Raw genomic sequence first — 15,130 nt, forward strand, 5'->3', positions numbered from 1 at the left:
CTGGCCTGATAAAAGCAAATCTTCAAAAGAAGTTTGAAAACTAGTGGTTATGATATGAGGCTTCAAACAGGTAGACTCAGGAGGAACATCAGAAAATATTTCTGCACAGAAAGGGTGGTGGATATATGGAACAACCTCCCAGAAGGGAGGGAAGAGGCAGCAAAAAACAGTAACAAAAAATGAAGGGGACAAGTACAAAGGCTCATGTATTTGCAAAGTGAAGGGAAAGTGAAGGGCTTATGGTATTGTGGCATGAAGTTACTCCTGGGGGAATTGTGTGTACAATATTTTAAAATTCTGCAGGTTATTTTTGTTCAGGTAACTCAATATAGTCACTGTGTTTGAGTAATAGTTAATTTAAAATGCAGTACAGAAAAAGGTTATTACTCAAGATGCAAAATTTGTATTTGTTGGGCTGATGTGTCCAATCATAAGGCTGTCCCATTTATGGCTTGAACCCCTTTTCCCATGCTTGATCCCTCCTCCCCTCCGAGAGAAGTGCCCAGCTCACTCACTATCAGCCCCTGCTCCCAGGGTTGACCCCTCTTCCAATACTTTTCCTCCATCAGATTCCTCTCTGCTCAACCAGACAAACCCCAAAGAGGCTTGAACCTCTTGCTGCTGCCCCCCCCCCCCCCCATTCTCTCCCCTCACTCCAGCACGACTCCCTGTTTATTTATAAAGTTTTTTATACCATCACTAAGACATGCCATCTTATCTGTTTACAAATCATAAAGGTAAATAAAATAGCAAATACAATCAAAACAATTTTAAATGAACAACAATAATTTAAAAACTAAACCCTAAAATATACATTAATATTAGAATAAAATAGCTGCTAGAAACATCAGTAACTTACAACACTAAAAATAAACACTAATAGTGCACATAAAGGCCTTAAAAAGCATAAAATAAGAAGTAAAAGATCTCTTATTCACACCGTATATGCCATGTCGAAAAGCCAGGTTTTAAGATCATGCTTAAGCGTCAGATTCATCGGTAATGTATTGAAGAATTTTGGTCCTGCTAGAGATACAGCCCTCTCTCTAACTTGATTCAAATGTGCTGACTGGACCGAAGGTCATGAAAGAAGGCCCTTATTGGCAGACCACAGATTTCTTTTATCTGTCCCCACTTTCAGTAAGACTCCCAGCTTTCCCTATCTGCTCCCTCCAGGTCTGACTCTTGGAGAGGGACAGAGAGAAAGCATCCCTCTCCTCCAAATCTTTTCCATCCAAGCGCTCTTTCTATAATCGCTCAGTCAGGCATCACCATAACCCCACTGCTCAGGCTATGCAGACTCATCTCTTCTAGATTGTGTGGGCTAACACCACCCTCTCCTTTTCCGGTCCGTGTAGGCCAGCCTGCTACTTTCTCGCTTGTAGTTGACACAGAACATAAGAAATTGCCATGCTGGGTCAGACCAAGGGTCCATCAAGCCCAGCATCCTGTTTCCAAGAGGCCAAACCAGGCCACAAGAACCTGGCAATTACCCAAACACTAAGAAGATCCCATGCTACTGATGCAATTAATAGCGGTGGCTATTCCCTAAGTAAACTTGATTAATAGCCGTTAATGGACTTTTCCTCCAAGAACTTATCCAAACCTTTTTTGAACCCAGCTACACTAACTGCACTAACCACATCCTCTGGCAACAAATTCCAGAGCTTTATTGTGCATTGAGTGAAAAAGAATTTTCTCCAATTAGTCTTAAATGTGCTACTTGCTAACTTCATGGAATGCCTCCTAGTCCTTCTATTATTCGAAAGTGTAAATAATCGATTCACATCTACTCGTTCAAGACCTCTCATGATCTTAAAGACCTCTGTCACAGACTATATTCCTTCCTCCCCCTGGCCCATGTAAGCCTCCAGTGCCATTGCTGCTACTGCATTTTGTATTGGGGAAAATGCAGAATTATGTGCAGTATTCACTATCCTGGATCCTTATCTGCTATTTATAGTCTATACTTCTGTGTTCTTCTAATAGTGAAGAATGGCAAGAAAGGTCATCACAGAACAACATATTAAACAGCATCTCCCTGTGTTCAGAAATTTGATGGTTGGGAGTTGGCAATCCTGCTGTTACCATGTATCCAGTAAATGTGTGGAGTTTTTCTCTGGTACATGTAATTCTAATTCTTGTCTTCTCCTTCTTCCATTGAAAATCAACATTACACTTACCGGAATCAAAGCTGTCAAATCTCCTGTCTTTGGGTGAAGACTCCTGCTTTTCGGGCCGAAGCAGAAAGGCGCATTCAACTGAACGCATGATTTTACCAATCGTTCAACGCAAACTTTCTGCCAATACAGCAAGGAGTTCAGTGAGCAGAAAATATGCTTTGAAAACAGATAGCACCCTCATATGAAAATCCCATACAAATGAGGGCATTAAGCAGTACTCCCTGATGCAGAGAGGTGTGCTGGCCTAACTTAGGTTCTGTTAATGCCGGAAACTTTACTCCTGGTCAAAAACAGAGTAGTTTCCAGGGTTGCTGTACTGGCACAGAAAAACAGGGCCAGGTGAAAAGATAAAAAGTTGTTCCTGTTAGCGAGGTGGCACAGCTAACTGCAGTCAGATAGCCACATAAGTGCCAGACTTATCCGGCTATCTGATCATGGTTAACTCCTGTCACTTAGCTGGATAAGTATGGACTTATCTGGTTATCTTGCCAAACCTTTTTTGCCTCAGATTCCTTTCCCCTAGAGTTAAAATGTGCATTCGACCTCTGAGAAAAAACACACATTTTTTTTTATTTGGAGTTAAAAAAACAAAACAAACCTGTGTGTTAGAACTGCAGGCTGAAATCCAACACACAGTTTCTTAACGTGCAGATTACTGCATTGGCTTGTTTGTGGGCCATCTCCTGCCCGAGCAGCCCAAACTTCAGCAATACTCCTAGTGAGCCCCGCTGCAAGGCTTCCCAGTTGGAAGGAGGGCAGGCACTGCCCCCACTATTTAGAGCTGTGGTGTGGTCCCTCCCCACATCCTTCCCCTGTTCTGACCTGGAAGGGAGGGGAGGCAGGGCACGGCACGACACAGCTCTGAGATTCAGCTTCCCACTCCGGCAGATTTATTTATTTTTTTTCGATTTTTATATTCCACTTTCTGGCACTTCAAAGCAGATTACCATTCGGGTACATCCTTAGCAGCAAGGACTTGTGCTGATTCAGGCTCCTCTCCTGCAGTCTGCTGGAGAGCTGCTAGAGTGAGGCAGCACAGAGGAGAGAGAGAGAGAGAAAGAGACAAGATACAGAAGAGGCAAGTGAGAGACAAAGGGAAAAGCAGTGGAGAGTCGGGGGAGGCATGAGGGAAGGGAAGGGACACAAGGAGGTATAATGCAGGAATACTACTTCATTCGTCCTCCCCCTAATAAACACAGACATCTGTTCTTCAAATCCACAGTTTATTCTTTCCAAAACATAACTTAAACACATTAACTTTAACCTTGGAACCAAACCAAAAAAACAGCGGAACATATAGACCACAGCTTTAAAGTGTTACCCAACCAAAACATCTAACGCCATGCCGGGTAGACACTTATTTTGTTATTAATATTTTTCTTGGGCATCTTATTTACATCCACCTCGTTGCCCCTCATCGAGCTGCACTGTGCAAGATGTTTGGGTAACGGGGCAGCCGTGCCTACCATTTATTATTTCCCTATATCCCCAGCCCAGCAAGATCCTGGCCTGAGTTATATTCAGGCCGATGCAATTATCGGTGCACGTCAAACGGATGCTCATGACTGAGCGTCCGCTCCCTTAACGCACGCCGATCCACCTCTCCGGGGCGCCCAATGCAAAAGGGATGCCGTGGTAAAAAGGAGGCACAAGGGGAAACTGTGTGTCCCTACCGCCTCCTTGGCAGCGGTTGCCCAGGAGAGGTGGCTGCCAGCAGGTTAGGAAAACAGATGCTCAATTTACGAGCGTCCGTAGGAAAATGGATGCTTGTTAATTGAGTATCCCTTTTCCTAACCTGGCCACTGGCACCCTTTTTTTTTTTTTTTGGGGGGGGGGGGGGGGGGGGGGGGAGAGGACATTTCAAATTTTTTGCCATGATATTAAGTCGGGGGGGGGGGGGGGGGAGGGGAAGTACAGAAAAGCAGTATTTTCTGCTTTTCTATACACTTTTTGGGCTCCTCCAAAATTAATGCCTGCTTGGGGAAGGCGTTAATTTTGGCGAGTAAAAATGTGTGCGTCCGGAGCACTTTTTTTTTTTTGCATCGGGGAGAATAGACAATAGCTTCATCAACATGCATTTAAATGTGATGAGCGCTATTACTTACGCACGCGATTGGATGCACGTTTGGACATGCTATCCCCCATTTTGCATCGGGGGTTATGGACGCGCATCCAATCGCACCTTTAGCCGTGCGCTGCAGCCAGCGCACGGTACTGCATCGGCCCGATTGTATCTGCCTACTTGGGGGGACTTTTTTTAAATGCACTAATACCCACCACCAGCCCAAGTGCCCCCTATTTAATGGCACATGAGCGCCCCCATTTTTTGTCTTCTTTTTCGGCTGGTGAGCTGCCGCCACAGGAGGGTCCATCTCCCCACCTCTATCTAGGATTCCTTGCATACTTAAATTGACTGAATATCTAAATTAAAAATGTCCTGACCTATGTCTGTCAGGTGGACCCCATCTCATCTAAATAAACCTTTACATTAGGTTATTTCTGCATGCTGTAATTACGCCACACCCAGTTCTCTCACATCCTTGCCTTCTCTGTTCACTTAGTTCCTACTTTTTCTATTCTTTTGCTGTTGGCTCCTTTTCATACCAACCCAAGGATGATACGTGAACAGCCTGATGACCATGCCTTGCCATTGTGCTCTACTCGGCACTCTTTTAAATTGCTATATAATCAAGTTGATTCCTTTTTGAGATACCAGATTGTTAGCCCCCCACAAATGTATATCATCAGTCTTAGGGGGCACCCTTGCTGCAGAGAATCAGCTGCTCCCCTTTTATTCCTCCCTGCCCCGTCCTTTTCACGATTTTCTTTTCTTGAGGTGCCCAACGTTTCACCACCTGATCTTCTCAATGCTCTTTTTCTGGCCCAGTGACCTACAGTCCATGATATTTTCCGCCGAGGTTCACAAGCTGTTCTTTGCCCTGCCACAATAAGATAATTAGTATGAGGTTAACAGTTCTTTATTGACAGTTCTGTTCTCCCCGCTCCCTCCCGCCCTCACAAAACTTTTGAATCTGATTCCCAACATCTGATTAGCTGTATCTGCTTATACTCCATACCCAATTCCTTGGCCAGTGATGCGACCCCAATCTTGAACGAGTGTGTCCCTTATTCCTTGGGATCCTTGCCTGCTATCTCAAGACATCTTGACCTCTCCCTCTGGAACTGAAACTGCAGAAGCGCTCTCCCATCCTTGTTTAAATAATGGACCCTCCCCCCAGTGGTCTTATTTGCCTACACTCCACCACCACCCAAACTGGGCAAAATGCCTTTGCACGTGCCATCCATCGTATCCCTTCGCATCCCTCTTCCTTTCTAGCCATTTTGGATCGTTGCAACCACACCTCCACCTGCTCTTCCCTCAATTGCACATATTCTACTGATACAGCCGGACCATGGGAAGTAGACCCAGTCTCGTGCACCACCTCACTAACCCTAAATGCCCCAAAGAACTTGATTAGGAAAGCTGCTCCAAATATCCCAGCCTCATAGTAACAAAGTAACATAGTGAATGATGGCTTATAAAGACCAAATGGTGCCATCCAGTCTGCCCGGCAAAACTTTTTTTTTTTTTTTAAAGTTAAGTTTTAGGATAGTAGCAACTGCCCCTCCATGCAGGCCCACCTCCAAGCCTAAATGTAAGTTATATATGTAGTGAAAAAAAGTTACCTCAATTCTTCATTTCCATTTTCAAGCCAGCAGGAATCCTCTGTGCTTGTCCCACGCCCTTTTGAATTCCATTGCCATTCTTTTCTTCATCGCCTCTTCCAGAAGGGCATTCCATGCATCCACCGCCCTTTCTGTGAAGAAATATTTCCCCGACATTGTTTAACCATCTCGTGCTACCCTAAGCAGAGCCTCCATCATTCCCCCAACTGTACAGTTTTGGACTGGACAGCCAGGTTTTCAGGCATTCTGTACAGTGTCCAGTCAGAAGTACTGACTGGACACTAAATGTCTCCTTTCCCATGCTGTGATTGGACAGCATAGGGAGAGGAGGTGGTGCATAGCACAGCCCTCAGCTCCCAGTGGTTCTGCAGATACATAGATACTCTGTTTAGGCCATTCACTGGCAGGATCTAAAATTTATGCAAATGAAGGGGTACCATTCCCCCCCCCCCGGTCCTCAAGTGTCAAGACCTGGTCTATGGAAAAGTTGGCTACCCTACCCAAGATGCTTGTTGTCAAGGGTCTCCTCCAGTCTTTAGTTATCCCCGAGTGCTTCTTCAACCTCTCTCATTATTTCGTTCCTCATGTATGTCCCGAGCCCTGAATATCACCACTTTGTCCCCCTGCTCGTGCGTATCTTTCAAAAAGAAACAAAAACTTGTTTTTTTTTTTTGCCTGATGAATTAAATACGGTGCTATCCAGTCTTTGTTAATGTTTTTTTCAGCTATGATGCCCTTACTAGAGTAATCTTTCTAGGCTTGCGCTTTTTAAAAAGGTTTGCCAGTTTATGGATTTTATTATTGTACTTGTGAGATGCCGAAGTTATGTAATCTTATTGTATTTTATTGTAAACCACTGATTTTATTTTGAAAAGTGGAATAATAATATACTAGATTAACTCGAAGTGTCTTAACCACACCTTGATATGATTGCTCACCGCTAGCACATACCCTTCTGCTAGCACTGGGCCATGAGTTACTGGTATGCTCCTGGTTTCTGGCATTGCCTCACCGAAACACCCCAAAGAACCAGATCACCCCTACCATTATTTGGGTAAACGTATTTTATATACTATATCCCTCATCCCAAGGCCTTCCTCAGGCCAGTCCATCATAATCTATGTAAAGAATTATTAAAATATGATGCCTTCCGATGATAACATAGGGGTTCTATTGATGTTATGCCATCATGCCACTATGTCTCTTCCACTGACCCTATGGCTGCAGCTTTTTTTTTTTCCTTTCAAACAGAACATGTGAAAATTATTTTATGGTCAGCTGGTTTTATTCACCTATAACTCCATCTCCCTATTACCATCATCTGATCAATTGCCATTTTATGGAATGGGTATTGAAATATTCTGGACCCTTTTCTTACTAATGTGTCTAGGGTAATTATGGCCAAGTTATTGAAACTTCTCCCAGCTTTTTTGGGAGTGGCTATAACAGTGATCAGAACAGATTGAAACACCCCCCCCCCACTTAAGTGATACCCTATGCGTAGCAAAATCATTGAATTTTCTCCTAGACCTCCCACGAGCTCTTCCATAAGCTTTCTTCTTTTTACTCAGTGTAACTACTCCAAGAACCCCAGACCCCATCACCATGATGGGATCCTCATGGCTCACCCCCTCTGCCTCAGATGTCAGTACCCAACACCCTCGCCCCATTAAGCCCCCCCCCCCCCCACCTCCCAACTTTCCTCTCCCCGATCCTCCTGTTCAGTTTTACTTCTCCTTCACTTGAGAACCTATTTACCTACAGTTCAACTAATAAGCAACATCTTTCTCCCCTCCCCCTGAATCTAACACTCCACATTTCATTGAACTTCCAAAGTTTTCATGCAATGTCACTGGGCAAATGTAAGCATAACACATCTAAATTCATATACATTATAAAACCTCTTGTTGCCTCGTCACCTTAAAAACATAGACAATGATACCACCTTATATTATTTGTTACGTTGTTACCTTATATATATGTTTCGTTGCTACTTAAAACTAATTATATTGCTATTGTTATCTAATATTACTATTACGTTGTTACTTTATCTAATACCACCATTACGTTGTTACCCTAAAACCTAGACAATGTTATCATATACCTGTGTTCCTATCTATTATATGGTTTAAACTCAGTTCCTTGTAAAGCCCTGTTACGCTATTTTCTTGTTCCATGTAAGCCGATATGTTGTTCACAACGAACGGTCTATAAAAATGTTTAAATAAATAAAACTGCAATAAATAACTGCAATAAATATTGCAATAAATAACTGCAATAAAACAACTGCAAACATTCAGCATATTAACATTTTGCGGTAAAATGCAATTCTTCTAAAACATGTCAATCCCATTTCTCATAGCAGCTGTAGCATCATGCTGGAATGTGGGAATGGGAATTTTTGTACCTTTGCTTACTATTGTGTACTGCAGCAAAAGGCCCTCATCTTCACTTATTGATTACCTGCCCCTGACTTTAAAAAGACTGCTTTATTCCCCATCCCCCCACTGTAGTTAACTTGCAGTCCCAACTCTGAAAACCACTGATTAAACCCTTGTAGGATGATTATGGTAACTAAGTAGGAACAAGTGCATTATATACAAATGTATGCATATGCCAAAGATGACCCCCATCTCCTTCTTTGTACCTATAATTGCATATTTACTTAGTACTAATAGATGAGCTGAAATACAACAATCTTGTGAAGTTTCCCTTCCCAGGGAAGAAGCTCCACATAGTAAAGCAGGGGTGATGGGCCCCCACTGGAAATCTGCCTGAACTCTAGACCTGCATAATCTCTTACCTTTATATTCAGAATGTGTCCCAATTGTTTGCCTGATTACTTGATTGCCTGCCTACCTTAACAGCCGAATTTAATTGTTCTCAAAGCAGCTAATCAGCATGGATTGATCTCCCCGAAAAGCTTTAAAATATCAAATGTTGCTTCACATTAAACTTCACAAGCTGACTAGTTTTCCATATTGCATGAGAAATAGTTCCCAATCTTTTATCATTTTATCCTTAACTCCTCTGTCTCCAACGACTATTATTATACCATAGGTGGATGGTTTGCTAGAATGTGGACCTCTTGGCTCCAAGTTAATTGCTTTTTGTATGAACCCTTTTGTTCATCAGTTTGCCTGCAGACACCACTGTCTGACCTCCACCCACTGAGTTGATAAACTCCATGGCTTCCCTCTTGTTTACATATCCCTGACAAGTCCTGCTCCAACAACCTGGGGATCCAAGCTACCTGGCCCATCCCCACTCTCTGCTTGCCTTACAGTCTCATAACAAAAAAAAAATAAAAAATCAAGACATCACTTTTGGGTAAATAAGACCGCATATTGAGTAACACACGACCTATGCCGTAACAAGGAACCAGTTCCCTGAAGCCTGGGTATCCCCTGCACCACATCCCAGCAGGGGGGCACCTGCAACCCACCTAGGCCTCAGACGTCTTCTGCCATACCACCACGCCTTACCACAAGCCAGCAAGGGTGGGACACCCCCCCCCCCCTCCATGAGAAACAGCCTCCCAAAGCCTTCCACTGGCTGTATATCCAACAAGCCAGCAGCTACCCCACTCCAAAGGCAGCATATTAACTTCCATTTAGGCAATGCCCATGTACCAACCAATAAATAGGCTCGGGTCTTTCACCTACACATTGCAACAAGACACCAGGTTGAAAGTGCACACAGAAACCATCATAACAGCAAGAGGGAGGGATTGCCTTGTTGCCGGCTGGATCGGGCAAAGTAAATCCTCCGCAGCTATCCTGCCCTTATAAACAGGAAAAATTCAAACCCCCAGCCATGCCTCACTAAAGCTTACTGCCAATCAGTAGCTACCACTGCTCGTCGTACCCCTCTTCACTGAGGAATGCCCCTCTCCTACCTATCCCCTCTGCATTCTGTTTTTCCTTGGGTCGTGGAGAGTGGGGTATGGGCCAGCTCGGCCCCCAGGTTAATTTCAGCCGTCAAGATGGGGCTTGCCTCTCGGTTATCTTCACTTCATCTATATCTTTTTACTCTATAATTTGTTTCTAACTCTTGCATCCCTTTAAACAGGTCCAAATGCAATTTTCAAACCAGTTTAGCAACAGCTAGTAAACAATGTGTGCATATTGCCCAACTGCATTATTCTGATTTTACTATGCAGCTAGCTCTGTAAATGAAATGCCTGACTCTCAAACTATAATCCTTAGAGTCACAAAGGTTTTCTTGCAGGAAGCCTACCTTGAATTAGGATAACTCCTTGAAATACTATTGGTATTCTAAATGAAATCAATCTCCTCCAGAAATTTTAGATCCATACATGTTTTCTTACATTCCCCTTTAAGTCATGACTTAACATCAAAGCAACCTTCTCAGCAAGTTTAGCAAAACTTAAACTATTTTCTTGTACTGTATGCCCTTGCTATTTAAAGTTAACACCATGAAGGATATAACTTTGGGCAAGCTTATTAAGAATTAAATATGTATCTCATCCTAATAGAGATATAACTAATATTATATGCTGCATGCAACATATGTTATAGTTATATCTGTTTATACCTATATATACAATCTTAGCAATTCATTACATGGTACCAGCATTGATATAATATACAAATATCAATGCTGGTACCATGTAATGTATTGCTAAGATTGTGAATACAATGAAAATGCAAGGTAATGTGTATTACTCATGTTGAGTAATACAAAAATGCAAGGTAATGTGTATTACTCATGCATTGGAAAGCTTTGTAAGGGATACTATGTTATTTTGCACTTGGAGGATTTAAAGGTTATTTAAAAGTTGGTTTTGCACAAAGTATGAGTATGAATGCTGAAAAGGGTGGTAGATGAGTATGAATGAGTGTTGATTTTAATGGAATGTTGAGGAAGTATGTAAAATCTAAGCTATTTTATGTGAGTTTTTGTTTGTGACTTTTGCTGACACTTGTATGTTTTCTCACAAAGATTTAATAAAAGAGGTATTTGTTAAACAATTATTGTGCTTTTACCCCGTTCCAAAAGGAGTGTTAGTTGGTATTAGGATTTAATAGGCACTATAATAAGTAGAATATTGCCTAACAAACAAACAAACAAACACACACACACACACACACACACACACACACACACACACACACACTCCCTCCCCCTCCCCCTTTGTATTATCATATTCTTCCTGCTATTTCTAGTGAATTTGCTACTAGTCAGATTCTTTTACAGAAAGGTGTTATCTGGGACCTTATCCATTAGGAAGCCCTCATATCTAAAACGCTTATACAATCCACTATCTCTACTAGCAAATTAAGATTATCCACTTTACTGCTCCAGGCTAACTGCCAATGCCCATTCCACATACTGCCACAGTCCACTACTAATAGCTGCACATCTTTGCTCAAACATTAAACAAATTGATATAAATTATTTTCCTTATAAAACTTAGCTGTTAACATGACTCTCCTGCATTTTCTTTCAAAAGGTGTGTGTGCCTGTGTCATAGTGGTCCCCTGGATCTCTGGCCCACCACCTGGCAGGTTTGGATTACTATATTGCATCTCCACTACGGATATATTAAATGACAACAGATAAAGACTAAAAGGTTTATCCAGTCTGCCCAGCAAACTGCTTTTGTTAGTAACTACTGTTCTGTGCAGGTTACCCCAAATGCCCTTTGTTAAAGCTAGCAACTGGGGGTGAAGTGTGCAGTTCACCCCTATGCCTTCTGTTTAGGGTCTCTCTCTGGATCCCTGCTATTCTGTTGCATCATGAAGTTTTCTCTGATTGCCACTTTCCTATGTCCATCTGTCTCTTTGGAACCTTGTCTGTCAGCATCCCATAGGTCCCTTGCTGCTTCTCATTTGTCTGCATCTTTTTATGGTCCCTTACAGCTCCTCATCTGTCTGCACATTCTGGGGTCCCTTGTCATTCCTCTTCTGTCATCTCCATCTGGTCCCTCATTGTCCTGTGCTACCCCTTCTAATCTATCTCTATCCCTCCAGTCCATTGCTGTCTAGAAACTATCTACTTCCTCTTTATTTCATAACAGACTAGCTCTACTGTAAGTTCAGGAAAAAGCACACACTGGTCTATACTATGCTGCTCTAGTTCCATAAGTTCATATGCCACATATAAAAATCACCTGCTTACAGACAGGCCCTGTTAGTTTCATACAGGTCTATCCAGTACCGAGCGGTAGGAAGAGCTGCATTAGTGCCTGCGGCACCCGCGGTTGCCGCACGCACAGTGCAGCTCACCTACCGCTCGATCCTGAACACTAATTTTATTTAAATGTAAACCGCGTCCGTGAAGCCTTAGGCCCGCGCAACCCATTTTACTGGATAGAGCGCCTATACAGTATCCTGGGTGCGCGGGTCTAAGGCTTCACGCCACGCTGGTATCTGTCATTTCAAATGTCATTTGAAATGACAGATACCAGGGAGGAGGGGAGAAGAGATGACAGCGGCGAAGCAAAAAAAAAAGCGAAAAAACCAAAAGCAAAAAGTAAGTCGCTTCGCCGCTTCACTCTTCCCTCCTCCCGGAGCAGGGCGCGAAAAGCAGCCTTGCTCCGGGAGGAGGGAAGCGGCGAAGCGACTTACTTCTTGCTTTTGGTTTTTTCGCTTTTTTTTTTTTTGCTTCGCCGCTGTCAGTGTCTCCCCTCCTCCCGGAGCAGGGCGCGAAAAGCAGCCTTGCTCCGGGAGGAGGAGAGCCACTGACAGCGGCGAAGCAAAAAAAAAACCAAAAGCAATTTTGGGGTTTTTTTTTTCCTAAAGCGACAATTTTGGTTTTTTTTCCAAAAGCGACTTACTTTTGGGATCTGTCAAGATCCCAAAAGTAAGTCGCTTTTGGACGCCTGCACAACTTACTTTTTTGCAGCCATCAGCAGGCACACGATCGTAGCTCCTCCCCGACGAAGATGGCCGCCTGCACGGGGGAAAGCGTACAATTGGCCGCTCAAGACGTGGCGTCACATCCCGTGACGCCAAACGTCGTGACGTCAAGTCTTCAGCGGCCAATTTCACGCTTTCCCCCGTGCAGGCGGCCATCTTCGTCGGGGAGGAGCTACGATCGTGTTCCTGCTGATGGCTGCAAAAAAGTAAGTTGTGCAGGCGTCCAAAAGCGACTTACTTTTGGGATCTTGACAGATCCCAAAAGTAAGTCGCTTTTGGAAAAAACCTAAATTGTCGCTTTTGGAAAAAAAAAACCAAAATTGCTTTTGGTTTTTTTTCACTTCGCCGCTAGTGTCTATTCTCCCCTCCTCCCGGAGCAAGGCTGAAAAAGCAGCTCCGGGAGGAGAGAAGAACTGAAGCGGCGAAGCAACTTACTTGCACGGGGGAAAGCGGTCCCCGTGGCAGCCCCAGTCCGGACATCGGAGGGGGGCTGCAACGTTTTTTTCGCTTTTTTTTTTGGCTTCGGGAGCAGGGGAGAGGACTGGGGCTGCCACGGAGACCGGCACCCATGATCGCGGCCGGGGCAGGTGAGCGGGGGCTGGGGGAAAGCTTGCCACCTACCCTGACCCCTGCCTCTACCGCAGGGGTCAGGGTAGGCGGTAAGTTTGCAGGTTAAATGTGCGACAAACGGCAGGGAAAACTAGCGATAGTCGGGGCACGGGTTACGGGATGCTAGGGAATAGCTAATTCGCTCGTTTGCATGCAATATACATGCCGCGTGCGGAAGGGGTTGCCCAGGGAATTTAGGACGCGGTAGGAGTAGGTTAAAGGGGATTCGGGATAGCAGGAAGGGCTAACGCGGCCGGAAAGTGAGTAAAAAGCGGCTTAGGAGCAGGGTAAACGCGGCCGCACTTTACAGGATAGACCTGTTAATGAGGCAGATTACTCTATAGGCCACCCTAAATACCTAATATTCAGCTGCTATGCATCCCCTGCACTATGAACCAATCTCCTCTCCCGTTTCCCCTGTTCAGGACCAGGTTGGCACTCGGATCTCCGATGGTACCCGATTGGAAATCTTGCACTCCTTCTTCCTTAAAAGCCATGCCTGGGAGACCTTTATACTAAATGAAACAACCGGGCTTCCTCGCTGTACAACTGGAAACCATAAAAATCCTCTGTCGCCTCCCAGCCTCTCTCCTGCTGCTGTGATTTGTCTGCACCACCGCCTTCACTGGACTTTTTACTGCCTTTACTGTCTCACTCATCCGGACCTGAGATGCTAATGTTCCTATCTCCCTTACCTGCCCCTTGGGACTGTGACCACCTCACCACAGGGCGTCCCAAGGGCTAGAAGCCAGGCCCCCTCGTTTCAAATATAGGCATGGGAGGCCAAGGACTGTGGCTGTGTTATGCGCCATTGGCCAGCGAGGGGCGTCCAGGACGACTCAAGAGAAGGAGAGAAAAACAAGACTACCCTTAACTTTCTCTCTATAAAACGGGCTCGTGCACCCGCTCACTCTTCAATTCCCCGGCCCTCCTTGCCTTCATCTTGCGCCGCCCCCACCGTGCTCTCGGGATCTTTGGCCATCGGGCTCTTTCGTTTCGGAATCCGCTGGCCAGGGACGCCGCGGCTGCAGGCCCCCTTCTCAGTCCCGCCTCGCCCTCACGTGAGCAGAGCAGGGCAGGTCCCCGGGAACTTCGCGCGGCCCCCGCTCAGGGAGGCGGGGCTGGAAAAGAGCCCAGTGCGCCTGCGCGCACCGGGAAAACGAAGGAGGAGGAAAAAAAAGAAAGAAAAAAAAGACCCTGCTCTTTCCAACCTGGGGCCCGGAGCCCAGGAAAGAGAAGAAGAAACAGCGGCAAGGAATACGCGGGATAACTCTAGCCCCGATCTTCCCAATAATCATCAGGAGTAAAGCGCAGCCCTGGGAGTCCCAGATCCCAGGCTCGGGTGAGGGGGAGCTTGGCAGCAGGGCGCTGAAAGTTTGCTGAACTCCTGTAGTAGAGACGCGGAGGCGGCGGCGGAGAGCAGCTGCAGGGCTGTCTGTCCTGGGAAAGAGCAGGAGGCGGAGAAGAAAAGCCACTGGGGGATCTACTCATGGTTTTTAATTTTTTACATTTTTGCTTTCTTTTATTCGGGGAATCAGACACGATGGTTTTATTATAATACAATCCTTCCCCTACCCCCTCCAACCAAGAAGTGCATTTGTAATTCTTTTGCAAGTTGATTCGGGGAGGAAGCTCCAGGGTAGCAGAAAGTTTGAAGGTTGCACTTAGTACATTACGGAAGAAAAAGCTGTGATCCACGTATCCTCTCCAAGCCAGGTAAGAACATAGGTATGAATAATTGATATTAAAACAAAAAATGGAGAAAAC

At 44.7% G+C, this 15,130-nt stretch overlaps 1 protein-coding gene and 1 long non-coding RNA gene across 2 annotated transcripts in view; one reads left to right on the forward strand and one right to left on the reverse strand.

The window, feature by feature from the left end:
- Positions 1–4,175: 4,175 nt before the first annotated feature.
- Positions 4,176–5,933, reverse strand: LOC115087177. Its single transcript, XR_003855451.1, has 2 exons — positions 5,871–5,933; positions 4,176–5,122 (listed from the first exon to the last, which is right to left on the reverse strand). It is a non-coding gene; the product is annotated as an uncharacterized LOC115087177 (long non-coding RNA).
- Positions 5,934–14,540: 8,607 nt separating this feature from the next.
- Positions 14,541–15,130, forward strand: part of UTRN (utrophin) — a 1,458,479-nt gene continuing 1,457,889 nt past the window's right edge. The window contains exon 1 of the mRNA XM_029594027.1: positions 14,541–15,079. The gene's annotated coding sequence lies outside the window, so the exon portion shown is untranslated. The remainder of the gene's footprint in view (positions 15,080–15,130) is intronic.

Source organism: Rhinatrema bivittatum, chromosome 3 (assembly GCF_901001135.1).
Source record: "Rhinatrema bivittatum chromosome 3, aRhiBiv1.1, whole genome shotgun sequence".
In the NCBI taxonomy this organism is placed as follows: Eukaryota; Metazoa; Chordata; class Amphibia; order Gymnophiona; family Rhinatrematidae; genus Rhinatrema; species Rhinatrema bivittatum.